Here is a 15,946-nt window from a genome sequence, read left to right on the forward strand (position 1 = left end):
TTAACAAGTTTAAAATTTGAAAAATATGATTAGTAATTGTTATACTATTATAGTAATAAATAACTAAAGAATCATGCTAAACAAAAATTGTAAATCAAATGTGTTTAATTTGTTTAGATGCATTAGTGGTTGAATGGTTATTAAGCTTTTTGGTACCTACGAGATGGCAAGATTAAATCCCGTCTTGACCAACTGTACTTGGGGAAAAATATCTTAGCGACTAGCTAGGTTAATTGAGGTAGCTTTTCTTTTCTTTTCTTTTGTTTTTAAAATAGAGGCAATATTATAAAATTACAAGCATTTCAAAATTTCATTTTACTGCGATGAATTGATTTGAAATTATATACATATATGTATTATAAAATATACATCTTTCAATTGTAAAAAAATATTTTTATAGGATTTATACATTAAAAAAGTGTGTAATTATTTTCTTTAAATTTAAAAACAGATTTTGAAATGTTACAATTAGGAAGGATAACAGAGCATCAATGAATGAGGGGTATTGGTTTATTGATTTTTCCCACAATTTTTAACATTAACTATGAATTACTATCACTTCAAGAATTTATATTGTCGCTAAATTATAAGTTTAAGAATTCTAAATTATTGATGCCAAAAAAAAAATTATTTACGCCTTATTTAGGAAAAATATTTTAATTACGCCAAGCCAAGTGGTAACTGGTAAGATAACATTGGATTGCTCGCCCCCTCAAAAGCTTAATTTGAAATGTGATGGAGCGAAGCCGAGTGGGCCGAGCCGAGCCAATGAGAAAAGCCACTCGCTAGGCGCTTAGTTTAAGCCGACATCATTATGGGATAATCTGATGAAGAGGTAAAAAAAAGGTCATGAGGCAGGGAGGCCTGTCTTTGCTGGTGGTGCCAATGATTTTACTCTGAATTCTGAAATTGTTCAAATTTGGTCCCAACCCAATTTCAATTTCAAATCTGTATTCAATTTTTTATTTATTTTATTTTATTCCGCACACCTTCTTTCTTCTCTTTCTTTATAGATATATATCCCCCTCCTTTCCCTCTCCTCTCTCATTCTTCGTTCTGTTTCTCAGGCTACACTCTTCTTGCTGAGCAGACTCCCCTAGAATCCCATCCCACCATTTTCTGGGCTTCCTTCCTGCTCTACTCCATCATCTTCTGCGTTTATTTTCTCTCTAATTAAGGTGATTCTTTGTTTATATCTCGGTCTCCCCGCCCGATTCATTTTGTACTTTCTTCTTTTTCATTTTAGTTTCAAATGATTAACTAGTACAAAATGAGTTTCCTTTTGCCCTTTGCTTTTGACAGATTTCTCAACTGGTGATAATTTATTTTCATTTTTCTTCGGTAGATATTGTTTCTGCTCAAATTGTTTCTCATCTATGCTGAATCATGGCAGATTTTCTTTTCTTTCTCTTCATTCTCGTAAATCGTCTGATCTGATTGTTAAAGTGGACTTCGATTATCGGTTAGATGTAGTCGATCTACAATTTTTTTGGGTGATGCTTGCCATTTTACTTGATCTATTGTAGTTAAGACTTGAGATCTACTTTCCTGTCGAAATAGTGGATTTTTCTTTGCAGATAGCTTTATCATGCTGTCGATTGTTTCCATTTTGCATAAAAGTGGTTTATTTCGATACATTCGAGAGGATTTTGGTTTGATCACTGACTTTGGTGTGCTGGTTTATTTCTTGGCTTTGAATCTCTCTCATTATCTGATCATTGAGCTTCCCTTGACATAAACCATGGTTGATTTAAAAGTTACGAACTCCCGGATAATAATACTCCTGTTTCAAGAGCAGCTTTTAAACGGAAATATGTTCCAAATTCTGAAAATATAAAATATTGGTTCGTCTGGCGTGTAACTGACCTAAACATGATTATATTCTGAGTAAAACTGATCTCCAATGCTGTGGATGCTTTCGTGTCTGTGAACTACTGACTTTGTTTGACGCCATCATATATTTTCTCCAGGTTAGTAAAAGATGGCCGATGCTGAGGATATTCAACCCCTTGTTTGTGACAATGGAACCGGAATGGTGAAGGTTAGCATCTTTATTTACTTGTCGAGTTGTTTGCATCTACATATCAATGAATTTTGGCTTCATAGCTCAACTAATATTTTAAAATATGCTCCATATCTGCAGGCTGGATTTGCTGGTGATGATGCTCCCAGAGCTGTGTTTCCCAGCATTGTTGGCCGACCCCGGCATACTGGTGTTATGGTTGGGATGGGTCAGAAAGATGCATATGTAGGTGATGAAGCCCAGTCAAAGAGAGGTATTCTTACTTTGAAGTACCCATTGAGCATGGTATAGTTAGTAACTGGGATGACATGGAAAAGATTTGGCATCACACGTTTTACAATGAGCTGCGTGTTGCTCCTGAGGAACACCCAGTGCTTCTCACCGAGGCTCCTCTCAACCCAAAGGCCAACAGGGAGAAAATGACTCAAATCATGTTTGAGACCTTTAATGTTCCTGCCATGTATGTAGCCATTCAGGCTGTTCTCTCCCTATATGCCAGTGGTCGTACAACTGGTATTGTTTTGGACTCTGGTGATGGTGTGAGCCACACTGTACCAATTTATGAGGGATATGCACTTCCTCATGCTATTCTCCGTTTGGATCTTGCTGGTCGTGATCTAACTGATTCATTGATGAAGATCCTCACTGAAAGAGGGTATATGTTTACCACCTCTGCTGAGCGGGAAATTGTCCGTGACATGAAGGAGAAACTTGCATATGTTGCTTTAGACTATGAACAAGAACTTGAGACTGCAAAGACCAGCTCTTCAGTGGAGAAAAACTACGAGCTTCCTGATGGACAAGTTATTACAATTGGAGCTGAGAGATTCCGTTGCCCAGAAGTTCTTTTCCAGCCATCTATGATTGGAATGGAAGCTGCTGGAATCCACGAAACCACTTACAATTCTATCATGAAGTGTGATGTGGATATCAGAAAGGATCTCTATGGCAACATTGTTCTCAGTGGTGGATCAACCATGTTCCCGGGTATCGCCGACCGAATGAGCAAGGAAATCACCGCACTTGCTCCAAGCAGCATGAAGATCAAGGTGGTGGCTCCACCAGAGAGAAAGTATAGTGTCTGGATCGGAGGTTCAATTCTTGCATCCCTCAGCACCTTCCAGCAGGTAAACATTTTCTCATTAATTCATCTCTCTTAACAATCTGTGTCATGTCAGTTGAGCTCTAACACATGGTGTTATTGCAGATGTGGATATCCAAGGGTGAATACGATGAGTCTGGTCCATCCATTGTCCACAGGAAATGCTTCTAAGTTCTGAAGATGCTTTAATGGCGAATTATTATCTGCTTTAGTTGGTTTTTGGTGTCGGTCATTGGAGGGTAGTCTGAGCTTTGATTGTATGGTACTCTGGTTCATAGCGGTGGGCAGAAAGTTGTTTTAAGAGGCATTTATTGCCTTTGTTCATCCATGGATTTTCCAAGAGCTTATCCGTAGCAAAGGAGTGATGTATTTTTTAATATGTGCTTCTCATTTTTTTGCTTAAATTTGCATATTTGAAGGTGTTTTTGCCCTTGGAACATTAATTTTAATAGTTAAATGTATGGAGAAATTCTATATTATGGTCAATTTGCGTTCATACACTCTGGGCTTTTATGAATCAGTTGTCAGTTGCTCTCTGGAGATCAATTTAGGGTGTTTATGGTCTGAAAAATTTGACGACTCGAGATTTGTAAGTTCATAATGTGAATTGGTTACAGTGCAATGACCCCTTCGCAAGTTGTCTTGCAAATGAAGCAGCGGCTGTGTTGATTCATGAAATATAAAATGCAGCAAGAAAATAAATGACTGAGTTAGATATATTGGGGAAGTTAGTATTTCTTTTTATGAAATAACCAAATTATAGTATTTCTCTGGTCTTTAATATAAGATTAATTCTTGAGTTGATTTTGGTTCTAAATATAAGACTCATTTCTCATATTTATTAATTTTCTCTAAATTATTTCTATAGATACTCTCTCAATCATAATCAAGTAGAAGAGGGGAGATGGGGTATTAAGGAAGATGATTATGGTATTTTAGGAAAAATGTGTTACTTTTTTTATAATTAACTAATTTATCTAACTTCTTTAATCTAATCAAATTAGTTAAATGAGTCTTATATTAAAGATCGGATGAGTATTATGTTGTATGTATAAAGGGAAGTACATAAACACAAAAATAACGGCATATACCAGACACCCACTTCAAAAAGTTAACAAGACAGAACATAATAATTTTAAATACAATTATTAAAAACTACCTAAACGACCAAATCAAGCTTCCAACAAGCTGAGGAATAAAAAAGATACAACAGTCAACAGCAAGACCATTTTGGCCCCAAAAAAAAAAAAAACAGCAAGACCATGACAACAAAAACCAAGGCGGAGAGAAATGATGTAAGTGCCAATTTCAAGGAGGGCAGAGACTAGCATTAAGGAAGTTAAGATAGCTAATTGAGGTAGTTATTTATAGCAAATGTTAGCAAGTGTGTGTTTTTTCCCCTAAAAGCCCCTCATTTAATCATTACTTTCATTCATAATATCCCCTTTAATATATATTATCAATAAAAAATGTTTGGAAAAAAGTTAAATTGCTGGACAAAGTGGGGACTTTGTATTGTAAGACCAAATCAAATCACTTAACTAGCTTATATTTAGATTTAGAGAGTGTATGTACTGAAGATTCTTTTTTTTTTTTTCTTTTGCTTAATTGGCTTGCTTTTGGTTCTAAAATCATTAGAGTTTAAAGAAAGTGCTTTACAGTCATATTGTTGTGTCTCTCCTTTATGCTCTTGCACCCCTGGATATACTAAAATCAAATGATCTAATCAGTTGAAAGTTGTAAAAATGGTCCTTTGATGAAATATTTGAGACAAAATAAAGGTAATTGTTTTCCACAAAAGAAAAAGGCAAAAGGTAATGGTTGGTATCATATGGGAATGGTGTCCTTGCTTTTGAAGGCTGGGGTTAGGGATCTTGTGATTGCGATGCCAATCATATCCTTTGTGGTCCCAATTCCCAAACCCTAATCATATCACTCATATGACAGACAGATCGGAGACATTGATTTGCTGATTGTGCTCACCTATTAATATAAACACAAAACTTTAGACGCCTTTAATCTCATATATTTAATGTACTTTCATCTAATTAAATTAGAACAAGTTAATTTTAAATGTACATAAAAAGAAAATGTTAATAATAAAAGCTATTTAAAGGGTAAATCATGAATAAAGAAATGCACATGTATTGATTTGATTAGTGATAAGTACCTCAAGTTCACTAGATCAATTGTTTAATATTTGTCCTTGAGAATCACAGATACCTCCGTAAAATATAAAATACATAGCTCATGGAGACTTTTTTTTTTTGGGTACTACTTCTATTTGTTAACCTTTCAAAGAATGTCATTGGATGTGCTAGTGAGGAAAACTAATCAAATAATATGGAATCATCTTGAAAAGAATAAAAGCTGAAAATAACACTTAATGAAGTTATTAAGTGAGATCTTTTAATTAACAATTTATCTAAATATTTGGTTGTTGATAAAACACAATATTACTATGCAATCGATTTAAGCAACCACACTTGGGGTTGTTGTTGTATTTCCATTTGTCAACCTTTGGATTCTCAAGCTCGGGACCATCCGTGCTCTCTGCTTTAGCCATCCACGTTAAGGAGGATTTCACTTAATCTGTGGACGAAGTTTACTATTTTAAATCATTTTCATGACTTTTATATATGTTTCAGTAGATTTGAGTTTGAAAATATGATTACAAATATTTGGATTCTAAATATTCACACCGTGAATTGGAAATTGTCTATTTGCAAGACATATGTATTCTCTTGTTAGAGGTAATTTGTGTTTAAGGCACTGTTGGGTAGCTTTTTTAGCAAGGGCTTGAATCTTGGTTCGTTACGTCGTGAGAAACAGAAACTAACTCCTTCTGCTAAACTTAACTTCTATTGGTTTCTTGAGCAGAAATTAAATTGGACAACTACTGATGATTTTGTATTGGGCCAGATGTGTAAATTTGCAGGCTTGTTTGTTTACTTTGGGCTCGGTTTGCCATAGCTATATGGATTTTGGTATGGTGGATCTGGTACACCGTATTTCATAATTCATGTTTGCGAAAGAAAAGAGAGTAGAAATAAGAACGGGTAGTTGGTCATTTGTCTTGAATTTTCTAAAATTAAAATTAAAGATTATTAATTAATTTTTTTTTACTAGGTATAGGTATCCTCTGAGAGACAATCTACTACTCCCTCCGTTCCTTATTATAAGAGACATTTGATGCTTATGACATGTTCCTATATATAAGAGACACTTACAAGTTGTCTCTACTTTTTTGTGTTGATTTATTATTTTACCATATTATTATCTCCAACTCACACTCTCTCTCCTTCCCATTTCTCTTTCTTTTAATAATTTAATTGTTTTCTCTCATGCTCTCTCTCCTTATTAATGAGGGCATTTTTGGAAAAAAATTATACTTTTTACACATTAATTGTTCTTAACTAATTTTAACTGTTTTTTTTATCAACGTACTTCGGTATTTGTCTCTTATAATAAGGAACGGAGGGAGTAATTACTAATTGATTTTTTTAAAATTAGAGGGTTAGATATTAGAGGCTTAGGATTATAAGTAGGGTCAAATCAACAACATCCCACTTTTTTGTTATAAATTCTATTTTAATTGTATTTGATGCATGTTTATATCTTATAGTATTGGAAAAGAAATATTATTAAGCAAATGTTTAAGAAATATGTATATTTACTACAAAACATAAAATAAGCTTGAAGATGATCTAGCATTGTTTACTTAATTTTACTATTATTTAGGGAAAATGACAGAAAAATGACAAATAAACTTCATAATGCCAAAAACATCACCGGAATTTAAGAAATCCCGTTTTGATCACATGAGACCAAATTGGGATTATCATGTTAAATGGAAAGATGAAACTGCCCTCTATATTATTTGAAACAAAAGCGGGGGGAGAGAGGCGTGGTTTTCTCACACTGTCATCATTGGTTGAAATTGACTGCGTGAAGAACAAAGAAGAGAGGAGAAGAGAGCGGAGGAGGAAGCTGTTGCTGTGGAAGAAGAGAGAAGAGAAGAAGGAAGGGAGCAGTCGAAGAAGAGAAAAGAAAAGAATGACCGAAAGGATACATTATGGGAGTATAAAAGGGGAAGAAGAGCGAAGAGCAACAATTTGTGCTGAGACAGAGGTAAGTTTGTCTAACATTCCCTTGCCGTGTTTGTTAATGGGTAGTGGGCGAATGTCATACCTCTTTTCCTTCTCTTATATATGAGTTGTGTAGGATATGTTCTAATATTTCTTCTTCCTTGGTTTCCCATAGTGTTGCTTTTTTTTAATTTTTCCTTCTCTATTGTATTGTACGTGTGGATTGGGAAATTGTTGGTTTTCCTCCAATTGCTTTTTGATTTGAGTTTTATCAAGGTTTGGCGATTACGTAGAGCTGGATTATAGCTGTAATGTATGAAGTTTGGGACTGTGATTTTAAGAGGAATATCCTTGAGCTTGTCAAATTGAATACACTCTAGGTGTTTGATAAAATGTTTGGACTAATACTTTAAAGTTAATAGATATGATTAATGTAGCATAGACCAAATTATGGGACTGTGGAAGTCTTGAGAAACCATTTTTGTTGATTGGAGAATGGTAATTGGTGCTTAAACATTGATGATCATAATTATAAGATGTGGAAGTCTTGAAAAACCACTTTTGTTGCCTGGAGAATTAGGATTGGTGCTTGAACATTGATGATCATAATTATAAGATGATGGTTACTACTAAATAAGTAGTAGATGGATTTTATTATATAGATTTTTTGAAGTTGAAGTTGTTAAATACACACACTGAAGCTATTAACCACTATATGAAAGTTGTAAAAATGGGTTTTGTTACTCCTCCAGTCCTTAATATAGGATCCAATTGTTGAGTTGGTTTTGGTCCTAAATATAAGACCCATTTATCATATTTATCAATTTTCTCTAAATTACCCTTATGAATACTCCATCAATCATAATCAAGTAGAAGAGGGAGAGAGGGTATTAAAAAAGATGATTATGGTATTTTAGGAAAAACATGTCACATTTCTTATAATTAACTAACTTAACTAACTTCCTTAATCTAATCAAATTAGTTAAATGGCTCTTATATTAAGTACCGGAGGAGTATCTTTCTTGAAAATGTTGTTGTTGACATTTATACTGAAGTTGTTAAACACTTACATCGAAGCTGTTAACTACTATACTCAAGTTGTAAAAATGGGTTTTGTTATCTTTCTTGGAGATGCTGTTGTTGACACTTATATTGAAGTTGTTAAATGCTTATACTGAAGCTGTTAACCACCATACTCAAGTTGTAAAAATGGCTTTTTATTATCTTTCCCGAAAATGCTGTTGTTGACACTTATACGGAAGTTGTTAAACACATACACTGAAGCTGTTAACCACTATACAGAAGTTGTATAAATGGGTTTTGTTATCTTTCTTGGAAATGCTGTTGTTGACACTTATACTGAAGTTGTTAAACACTTACACTGAAGCTGTTAACCACTATACTTGAGTTGTAAAAATCAGTTTTGTTATCTTTCCTGGAAATGCTGCTGTTGACACCTATATTGAAGTTATTAAACGCTTACATTGAAGATGTTAACCACTATACTCAAGTTGTAAAAATGGGTTTTTATTATCTTTCCTAGAAATGGTGTTGTTAACACTTATACCGAAGTTGTTAAACTCAAACACTGAAACTGTTAACCACTATACTCAAGTGGTAAATTTTATAGCAGTTGCCTATGACAGAAGGGAATGTTGTTATCTTTCCAATGAGTTTTTAACACTTCTTGATGCCATTGTAACATCCAACTATGAATGGCAAGGATGGTTTTTTTTTTTGTTTTATCCTTTCTATCACATGGAAATGGTACAAGTCAGGAATGATTAAAGTGGCTTCTGCTATAAAATTTTATGAAACTGAAGATACTATAGATCTTATTGTGTGCACTTCAAATATTATAATATTTATCAAAACTTCTATTTAGGGCCAAAAGTGTCAGCAAAATTTTCATGTAAACTTGATTTATTCATTTTAATAGAAGTCGAAGTTGATGAAGTAGTTTGAGCAGACAAAATTTATGCAAGTTGGGTTTGAGACTACTGGATTTGTTGCATTGTTGAACTTTAAAACCCCTCTTCTGCTTAACATTGTTGTGACATGCTTGGAGATTACTTGTTTTCTGACATGCTTTTATTAATGTGTAATGTGTAGTGATAGTGTAGTTAAGTAGTTAAGTGATTTAGTTATGAGATTAAGTTATACGTAACTGAATATGTTAGCTGGCATTAGTTGTCACACATAGTACTCTCCCTGCTCTTTGCCTTTACGTGTAGTGCTCTTTTATAAATAGTGTACAAGCTCTCATTATTATAATACAATACACTATTCAGTCAAACACTTTTGTCCTATTCTCCATTCTCTTTCTCCTCCACAATACCTTTATGGTACCAGAGCTTTCAGATCCTGAGGCCATGTCGACATCATCCGAAACCGCTTCGTCTCATTCTCAACACAAGAAGGATGTAGTTACCTTCTCCCATCTTGTTTCGGTCAAACTGGATGAGGGCAACTTTCTGATGTGGAAACACCAAATCACATCAGCTATCAGTGGCCATGATCTCCAATCGTTCATCGACAAATTTGCCAAACCTCCATCCAAGTTTATCTCAGATGATAAAGATCCAGAAGCAGTTCATCCTAATCCAGCCTATTTTGACTGGGAACGGAAAGATCAGTTACTTGCTTCATGGATGTCGTGTTCCATGACTGATGCAATGCTCACTCGAGTGATGGGCTGTACGACCGCGTTGCAGATCTGGGAGAAGATACACGGTCATTTCGCATCTCAAACCAAAGCAAAAGTTCGACAGCTCAAGGCGCAGTTAAAGAGTACCAAGAAAGGCAGCATGACTGCAAATGAGTATCTGCTGAAAATTAAAGCAATCACAAATGCTCTTGCTGGCATTGGCCATCCGGTCAACGAATCAGACCATATAGAGATCATTTTTGACGGTCTCACTGAAGAGTATGATTCATGGATCACTGTTGTGACTACAAGATCAGAGCCGTATACGGTTGATGAAATTGAGTCTTTGCTCCTAGCTCAAGAGTTCAGAATTGAAAAGAACCAAAAGTTGGTGACAGCTGCTGTGGCAAATATTGCTCATACCAAACCTCCAAACAGAGGAGGTGGTCGTTTCAGGGGAGGCGGCCGTAACAATCGCGGTCGAGGACGCTCCAATGGAAGTAATAACTTCTCGTCCAATAACTCCTCGGCTGGAAAGATCATAGACTCATGTCAAATCTATGAGAAGAGAGGCCATAGTGCCAAAGAATGCTGGTATCGTTTTGATGAGTCCTTCCAATGACTGAATCTGGATAACAAGAATTCCAAGAAAAATCACAGTGCTTATGTTGCGACAGCTGAATGTGTTGGCGATCCAGACTGGTATCTTGATTCTAGTGCAACCAATCATGTGACCTCTGATGAGAAGAACATCATGGATAAATTAGATGAAAAATGTGTAGATCAAATTTTTGTTGGTGATGGTAAAGGCCTTTTAGTTCATTGCACTGGCTCCTCTTCGTCTGTTATTCCTCACTCTCAGTATAATCTTAAACTTAAAGATATTCTCCATGTTCCTGAAATTTCTAAGAATTTACTAAGTATCCCTCGGTTATGTCTTGATAATCCAATTCTGATTGCTTTCTTTTCTAATGTTTGTGTGATCAAGGATCTGCAAACTAATCGTGTCATCTATCAAGGTCATCTCAAACGGCAGCATTCAAGTCTTCATGGAGTCTCTTTGTCCATTCAACATCCTGTCTCTTAGTCTTCAACTCAGCCTTCTGCTTCCGCTCAACACTTTGCCTATATGTCTACTTCTACTGATTGTAATTCCTCTGTTTCTGCCTTGAATAAAACTAATGTGTCTTCTTTTCGCAACTGGCACAATAGACTAGGTCATCCTTCGTCTCCCGTTGTATCTCAGGTCATGAAACTCTGTAATCTTTCAACTGCTAATAAGAAATCTATGTTTGATTTTTGCAATGCTTGTTGTCTTGGTAAAGCTCATCGTTTACCTTATACTCTGTCTTCTACTCAATACTCTCGTCCTCTTGAGTTAGTTCACTCAGACATTTGGGGTCCTGCCCCTTACACATCCCTTGATGGTTTTAAGTATTATGTGCATTTCACTGATGCTTACACCCGATTTACTTGGTTCTACCCAATGCACTCGAAATCTCAAGTATATGATATTTTTCTTGAGTTCAAAAAGATGGCTGAATTGCAGCTTGGTTGCTCGATGAAAGCTTTTCAGTCTGATTCAGGTGCTGAGTATTTGAAGATAGGGCGTTTTCTTAAAAATAATGGTATTGTTCATAGACTTTGCTGCCCCTATACTCATGAACAAAATGGTCTTGCAGAAAGGAAACATAGATCAATTACTGAGACTGGCTTAACACTGTTAGCTAATGCTTCTTTGCCTTTTCAATTATGGGTTGAAGCATTTTCTACTGCTGTTTATTTGTTTAATAGACTGCCCAATAAAGCTATTGGTGGAGTTTCTCCATTTCAGAAGCTGTATGGAAAGGCTCCCAGTTATGGTCATCTCAAAGCTTTTGGGTGTACCTGTTTTCCACTTACCAGACCTTACAATACACATAAAATGGATTTTCGATCTATCACATGTATTTTTGTTGGCTACAGTGTTGCTCATAAAGGATACAAGTGTTGGGATCCAAATGGTAGAACCTATATTTCAAGGGATGTTATCTTTAATGAATATGAGTTTCCTTATCTGCGTCTATCCTGTTGCTCTGAGTCTTCTTCAAATTCTACTTCGTCTTGTTCTGTACTTCCTTCACCACCTGTCATCACTCGTGTCTCTTCTCAGTGTAATGATACTACTGGTCCTGTTATTGCAGAAAGTTCTGGTGCTTGTAGGTCTTTTGATGGTGACTCTAGTTATGATTCCTCACATGGAACTATGGGTGTCATCTTCACCTAATAATCACACTACATCTCAGTCTTCACAAAGCCAGTCATCAACTCCAATTCCTCAAGTACCAGACAGACGTGTAGTCACTCGATCCATGAATGGTATCTTCAAGCCTAAGGTCTATATTGTTGAAACAGAACCAACTTTTGTCACTGCTGCTCTTTCATCTTTGGTATGGAAGAAAGCCATGGATGAAGAATATGAAGCCTTGTTAAGAAATAAAACATGGCGTCTTGTTGAGTTACCTTCCAACCGATAGGCTATAGGATGCAGATGGGTGTGGAAACGAAAGACAAATCCTGATGGTAGTATAGCCAAGTACAAGGCCAGGCTTGTTGCAAAAGGGTTCCATCAGAAAGAAGGATTTGACTTCAATGAGACCTTTAGTCCTGTTGTCAAACCTATTACTATCCGAGTGGTACTGTCTATTGCTGTTTCTCAGCATTGGTCCATAAGGCAAGTTGATGTTAATAATGCCTTTCTTAATGGCACACTTCATGAAGAGGTATATATGCAGCAACCCCCTGGTTATGAGCATAAGAATAAGGCACTTGTCTGTAAACTTGATAAGGCTCTGTATGGGCTAAAGCAGGCCCCACGTGCCTGGTATGAAAAGTTATCCAGTGTTTTTCATACACTTGGTTCTCAAAGCAGCAAGTGTGATCAGTCTCTCTTTGTTCGAATATCTGGTTCAGAGGTTATATATGCTTTGGCTTATGTAGATGACATCATACTCACTGGTACCTCTTCTACTACCATCACAAACATTATTGCAGCCATGAATAAAGAGTTCACTCTTAAGGACCTTGGTAGTCTCAATTACTTTCTTGGAATTGAAGTGCATCGTCCCACTGATGGTTCCCTTGTTTTATCTCAAACAAAGTATATTCAAGATATTTTGACTAAGGCTAGTATGTCAAAAGCAAAAGGGGTAGCTACTCCTATGGTTTATAGCATGAAACTCTATAAAGAAGGCTCTACTCTTTTTGATAAACCTGAATTATACAGATCTATTGTTGGTGCTTTACAATATGCTACAATCACACGACCAGAAATTAGCTTTTCAGTCAACAAAGTGTGTCAATTTATGCAGTCTCCACTTAGGGATCATTGGGTAGCTGTCAAGAGAATCCTCAGGTATCTTGTTGGAACTATTCATCATGGTCTGCGTCTATCTCCTTCTGCTACTCGATCTGTTATTGCCTACTGTGACTTTGACTGGGCTGCTGATTGTAATGATCGCAAAAGCACAAGTGGCTACTGTGTTTACCTTGGTAATAATCTGGTTTCTTGGTCTTCAAAGAAGCAGACCACTGTTGCAAGGTCCAGCACAGAAGCTGAGTATCGTTGCATGGCTTCCACTGTAGCAGAAGTTCTGTGGCTCAAGTCTTTGTTTTCTGAGTTAAAACTAAAGATCTCTGGTGTTCCTCAAATCTTGTGTGACAATCTTGGAGCTGTTCTTATTACAGCCAATCCTGTCCTGCATGCGCGTACTAAACATCTTGAGTTAGATTTGCACTTTGTTTGAGAACGAGCCATTAGGAAAGATATACAAGTCACTCATGTTCCAGCTTCGTGTCAAATAGCTGATGGGTTAACTAAACCCCTTTCAAGTTCAAGATTTATTGATTTCAAGAAGAGACTTCGAATAGACGAGTACATCAAATTGAGGGGGAATGATAGTGTAGTTAAGTAGTTAAGTGATTTAGTTATGAGATTAAGTTATACGTAACTGAATATGTTAGCTGGCATTAGCTGTCACGCATAGTACTCTCCCTGCTCTTTGCCTTTACGTGTAGTGCTCTTCTATAAATAGTGTACAAGCTCTCATTATTATAATACAATACACTATTCAGTCAAACACTTTTGTCCTATTCTCCATTCTCTCTCTCCTCCACAATACCTTTATGTAGGAAAAATGGCATTAGAAGGAGAGATATCAACTTCAACAGGGCCAAGGAATGGGTATGTTTTATTTAGAGAGGAATTTGCAAAAGGGCGAATATTCAAGGGTGTAGTTGATAGAACTAATCATGTGAAAGAGGCATGGACAAGGCTGTCTAATAGGGAGAGGAAAATATATAGTGTAATGGCTAAACAATTAAGGCCCGAGAAGGAAAAAAAAAGAGAGAAAATGGAAAACGTTTACCAATTGCTCTGTTCGTCAATTCATGTCATTGATGGAATTTGTTAAAAATGATAAATGTTTAAGATAAATAGTAGAGAATATAGGATTCTCTAAGTTGATGAATGTAGATTGTGAGAGACTCCCATGTGAGTTAATTGTGACTTTCATTTAATCATACGATCAAGCAACATATCAATTCAGACTTAAAGGGAGCACAGAAGAAATTGAGGCAAAAGATGTGAAAATATTGCTTTGTATGCCCCATACTGGGGAAGAAGTTAAAGGAAATATTGATGAAAATGATGAGACATATAAAAAGCTGAGGAGAAAGTATGGTAACGTTGTATATAGCAAGATATTAGCTGACATAAAAAGTAAAGAGGATAATGAGCACTTTGAATTATTATTTATGTTGATCACACTTGGGACATTTCTAGCCCTGACTTCAAGTGGGAAAGTTTGTGACAAGTTATTGAGGGTGGTGTGTTCAACCATGAATGGATATGAACAATATGATTGGGTGACGTACATCATTAATGACTTCTATAAGGAAATGAAAGAATATGTGAATTTGTTTAGGAGGGAGAGGGATACATGTTGCACTATGGGTGGATGCCTATACTTCTTGCTAGTATGTTTTTAGTTAAACGTGTTCTTAAATATTTTTGTAACTGTTTAATTCACAACAGCTAATATAGGGTGTTTTGTGATTGTTGTTGCAACTATATTTGGGTAAGAAATTCCCATTGTCAAAAACTATTAACCATGAGCCAACAAATGTTATTGCATATTGGACGGATACAAAAATAAAGGAATTGGTCACCAAAGAGTCAAAGAGTAACATAGGCTTATTGTACAAAAGAAAGTTTACAAAAGTGCAGGAAGATATAATAAGTGTTGCTTATCTACTGCCGGTATGTTTGTAGTTTTGTAAGTATAAACTTCATTAGTATGTAATGAGTTTAATTGTTTAACAAATGTGTTACATAGGAATTGAAGGAAGTGCATCAAAGGATGATGGATGCACTTGAGAAAAGCCATAAGAGGCTTAGTAACCAATTTGCAAAGGAGCTTATGAAGTTGCAGCTCTATCTAGAGGGGATGCGAAGTTCAAATGTGAAGGACCCTGTTGACAATATTGGTGATGAGGAAGTGATTCTTCCATATGATGGTAAAGGTGAAGAACGAGGTAGTGACAAGGGTGAAGATCATGATGAAGAAGGAGATAATGATGAAATTGATGATGATATAGAGGAAGGAGACTATAAGAAAGGTGATGATGATAGTAATGATGATGATGGAGGGGATGAAATGATTGAGAGATCACCAACCAATGTTGTATATGATGACGGAGATAAAGGAGTGGGTTCGACAGATGAAGAGACTAATAAGAGAGAAGACCGAAGGACATCAAAGAGAACAATCATACAAGTCATCAAATAACTTCTCTGTGGATTTCCATGTTGAAGCCCGTTAAGAGGAGAAAGAGAATGATAATTGAGAAAGACAAGTTTTTTAATATTGTCTCTCAGATGTGTTCATAGGAGGAGGGTAAAAAGTAAGATATGTCATGCCTGGAACATTGGAAGTAGTTTTGTTATTGCTGTTTGACTTACCTATGATGTACACATGACAGGATTATAGTTACAATGTATGATGAAGAAATTGATTAGGATCAGTTGCATATGATAGGTGGAATCG

The 15,946-nt window shown here is 35.9% G+C and overlaps 1 pseudogene; it reads left to right on the plus strand.

Moving 5' to 3' along the window:
• Positions 1-1,114: 1,114 nt before the first annotated feature.
• LOC114754148 (actin-7-like) lies at positions 1,115-3,671 on the plus strand (annotated as a pseudogene).
• Positions 3,672-15,946: the final 12,275 nt, after the last annotated feature.

The sequence above is a fragment of the Neltuma alba genome, unplaced genomic scaffold, assembly GCF_004799145.2.
Source record: "Neltuma alba isolate B1F8T4 unplaced genomic scaffold, ASM479914v2 tig00001218_pilon, whole genome shotgun sequence".
Lineage (NCBI taxonomy): Eukaryota > Viridiplantae > Streptophyta > Magnoliopsida > Fabales > Fabaceae > Neltuma > Neltuma alba.